A 4,355-nucleotide genomic window follows, 5' to 3' on the forward strand; every position below is an offset into this window, starting at 1 on the left:
CTTGTTCTTTTGAATTAAAACATTTTTCATTTAAGAGAGGTGATGGATTCATAGGACATTCATATCTTTAAGACATAGTTACTAACTACTAATGATCATGTAATGAAGACACGAATATAGATAAGCACATAACATAGAAACGAAAAACAGAAGAAATAAGAACAAGGAATGAATCCACCTTAGTGATGGTGGCGTTTCCTTCTTGAGGAACCAATGATGTCCTTGAGCTCTTCTATGTCTCTTCCTTGTCTTTATTGCTCCTCCCTCATTGCTTTTTGATCTTCTCTTATTTCATGAAGCATGATGGAGTGCTCTTGATGTTCCACCCTTAGTTGTCCCATATTGGAACTCAATTCTCCTAGGGAGGTGTTGATTTGCTCCCAATAGTTTTGTGGAGGAAAGTGCATTTGAGGCGTTTCCGGGATCTTATGGTGATGAGCTTCATACGCCTCTTGAGCTCCATGAGTGGGCTCTCTTGCTTGCTCCATCTTTTTCTTAGTGATGGGCTTGTCCTCTTTAATGAGGATATCTCCCTCTATGTCAATTCCAGCCGAATTGCATAGGTGGCAAATGAGGTGAGGAAAGGCTAACCTTGCCATAGTGGAGGACTTGTCAGCCACCTTGTAGAGTTCTTGAGGTATAATCTCATGAACTTCCACCTCTTCTCCAATCATGATGCTATGGATCATGATGGCCCGGTCTATAGTAACTTCAGACCTGTTGCTAGTGGGAATGATTGAGCATTGAATGAACTCCAACCATCCTCTAGCCACAGGCTTGAGGTCCAATCTTCTTAGTTGAACCGGCTTGCCTTTGGAGTCAATCTTCCATTGAGCTCCTTCTACACATATGTCCATAAGGACTTGGTCCAACCTTTGATTAAAGTTGACCCTTCTAGTGTAGAGGCGTTCATCTCCTTGCATCATGGGCAAGTTAAACGCCAACCTCACATTCTCCGGACTAAAATCTAAGTATTTCCCCCGAACCATTGTAACATAGTTATTTGGATCCGGGTTCTTACTTTGATCATGGTTCTTGGTGATCCATGCATTGGCATAGAACTCTCGAACCATTAGGATGCCGACTTGTTGGATGGGATTTGTCAGAACTTCCCAACCTCTTCTTTGAATTTCATGTCGGATCTCCGGATACTCATTTCTTTTGAGTTTGAAAGGGACCTCGGGGATCACTTTCTTCTTGGCCACAACATCATAGAAGTGGTCTTGATGGGCTTTGGAGATGAACCTTTCCATCTCCCATGACTCGGATGTGGAAGCTTTTATCTTCCCTTTCCCCTTTCTAGAGGATTCTCCGGTCTTAGGTGCCATCAATGGTAATGGAAAAACAAAAAGCCTATGCTTTTACCACACCAAACTTAGAATATTGCTCGCCCTCGAGCAATAAACAAAAGAATAGAAGAAGAAGAAGAAGAAATATGGAGAGGGAGAGGGAGATGTGGTTTCGGCCAAGAGGAGTGTAGAGGGGTGTGTTGTGTGAATTTGATGAAGAATGGAGGGCTTTATATAGGGAAGGGAGGGGGTTAAGGTTCGGCCATATGGGTGGGTTTGGGTGGGAAATTGGTTTTGAATTTTGAAGGTAGGTGGAGTTTATGAGGTAGGTTTATGGGGAAGAGTGGATGGATGTGAGTGGTGAAGAGGTGATGGGGAAGAGAGTTTGAGGTGATTGGGGAAGGGTTTTTGGGGAAGAGTGTTTATGGGGTTGTGTGAAAGAGAGTGGTGAGAAGAAGTGAGTGGAGGTAGGTGGGGATCCTGTGGGGTCCACAGATCCTGAGGTGTTCAAGGATTTACATCCCTGCACCCATTAGGCATGTAAAAATGCCTTTGCACACAACTCTGGGCGTTCAGCGCCAGGTTGGTGGCCATTTTGGGCGTTCAGCGCCCATTTGTGTGCCATTTCTGGCGTTGAACGCCAGAACCATGCCTGTTCTGGCGTTCAGCGCACAGAAGCTGCCCATTTTGGGCGTTCAGCGCCAGAACCATCGCCAGACAGATGCTCCTCCAGGGTGTGATTTTTCTTCTGCTATTTTTTATTCCGTTTTCAATTTTTATATTTATTTTGTGGCTCCACATGATCATGAACCTATAAAGACATATAATTAAGCAAAATATAGTTAGATAAATAAAAATTGGGTTGCCTCCCAACAAGCACTTCTTTAATGTCAATAGCTTGACAGTGGGCTCTCATGGAGCCTCACAGATGTTCAGAGCATTGTTGAAACTCTCCAACACCAAACTTAGAGTTTGGATATGGGAGTTCAACACCAAACTTAGAGTTTGGTTGTGGCCTCCCAACACCAAACTTAGAGTTTGACTGTGGGGGCTCTGGTTGACTCTGCTTTGAGAGAAGCTTTTTTTGCTTCCTCTCCATGGTTGCAGAGGGAGATCCTTGAGTTTTAAACACAAGGGAGTCCTCATTCCATTGAAGGACTATTTCACCTCTGTCAACATCAATCACAGCTCTTGCTGTGGCCAGGAAAGGTCTTCCTAGGATGATGGATTCATCCTCTTCCTTTCCAGTATCCAGGACTATGAAATCAGCAGGGATGTAAAGGCCTTCAACCTTTACTAACACGTCCTCTACTTGTCCATAAGCCTGTTTTCTTGAACTGTCTGCCATCTCTAATGAGATTTTAGCAGCTTGCACCCCATAGATTCCCAGTTTCTCTATTACAGAGAGGGGCATGAGGTTTATTCCTGAACCAAGGTCACACAGGGCCTTAAAGATCATGGTGCCTATGGTACAGGGTATTATGAACTTTCCAGGATCCTGTCTCTTCTGAGGCAATGTCAGTTGATCCAGATCACTTAGTTCATTGATGAACAAGGGAGGTTCAACTTCCCAAGTATCACTGCCAAATAATTTGGCATTTAGCTTCATGTTTGAACCAAGAAACTTGGCAGTTTGCTCTTCAGTAACATCCTCATTCTCTTCAGAAGAGGAATACTCATCAGAGCTCATGAAGGGCATAAGAAGGTTCAATGGAATCTCTATGGTCTCTAGATGAGCCTCAGAGTCCTTTGGTTCCTCAGAGGGAAGCTCCTTATTGATCACTGGACGTCCCAGGAGGTCTTCCTTCTTGGGATTCACGTCCTCCACTCCCCTAGTAGGTTCGGCCATGGTGCTTATGTCAATGGCCTTGCACTCTCCTTTTGGGTTCTCTTCTGTATTGCATGGGAGAGTACTAGGAGGGATTTCAGTGATCCTTTTACTCAGCTGGCCCACTTGTGCTTCCAAATTTCTAATGGAAGATTTTGTTTCATTCATGAAACTTACAGTGGCCTTGGATAGATCAGAGACTAGATTTGCTAAATTAGAAGCATTTTGTTCAGAGTTCTCTGTCTGTTGCTGAGTGGATGATGAAAAAGGTTTATTATTGTTAAACTTGTTTCTTCCACCATTATTAAAGCCTTGTTGAGGCTTTTGATCCTTCCATGACAAAATTGGATGATTTCTCCATGATGAGTTATAGGTGTTTCCATAAGGTTCACCTAAGTAATTCACCTCTGCTATTGCAGGGTTCTCAGGATCATAAGCTTCTTCTTCATAAGAAGCCTCTTGAGTACTGTTGGATGCAGCTTGCATTCCATGCAGACTCTGAGAGATCATATTGACTTGCTAAGTCAATATTTTATTCTGAGCCAATATGGCATTCAGAGTATCAACTTCAAGAACTCCCTTCTTCATAGGCGTCCCATTACTCACAGGATTCCTTTCAGAAGTGTACATGAACTGGTTATTAGCAACCATGTCAATGAGTTCTTGAGCTTCTGCAGGCGTTTTCTTTAGGTGAATGGATCCACCTGCAGAAGTGTCCAGTGACATTTTTGATAGCTCAGATAAACCATCATAGAATATATCCAGGATGGTCCATTCTGAAAGCATGTCAGAAGGACACTTTTTGGTCAACTGTTTGTATCTTTCCCAAGCTTCATAGAGGGATTCACCTTCTTTCTGTCTGAAGGTTTGAACATCAGCTCTAAGCTTGCTCAGCTTTTGAGGAGGAAAGTACTTGGCTAAGAAAGCCGTGACCAGCTTATCCCAAGAGTTCAGGCTGTCTTTGGGTTGAGAATCCAACCATAATCTAGCTCTGTCTCTTACAGCAAAAGGGAAAAGCATGAGCCTGTAGACTTCAGGATCTACTCCATTAGTCTTAACAGTATCACATATCTACAAGAATTCAGTTAAGAACTGAAAAGGATCTTCAGATGGAAGTCCATAAAACTTGCAGTTCTGCTACATCAGAGAAACTAATTGAGGTTTCAGCTCAAAGTTGTTTGCTCCAATGGCAGGAATGGAGATGCTTCTTCCATGTAAATTGGAATTAGATGCAGTAA

General features: G+C 43.1%; 1 non-coding gene across 1 annotated transcript; it reads left to right on the forward strand.

Moving 5' to 3' along the window:
- Positions 1 to 3,897: 3,897 nt before the first annotated feature.
- LOC148576366 (small nucleolar RNA R71) lies at positions 3,898 to 4,005 on the forward strand. The gene has a single exon (XR_015903208.1). It is a non-coding gene; the product is annotated as a small nucleolar RNA R71 (small nucleolar RNA).
- The last annotated feature ends 350 nt before the right edge of the window (positions 4,006 to 4,355 follow it).

The sequence above is a fragment of the Arachis ipaensis genome, chromosome B1, assembly GCF_059453495.1.
Source record: "Arachis ipaensis isolate K30076 ecotype BB chromosome B1, ASM5945349v1, whole genome shotgun sequence".
Taxonomy (NCBI): Eukaryota; Viridiplantae; Streptophyta; class Magnoliopsida; order Fabales; family Fabaceae; genus Arachis; species Arachis ipaensis.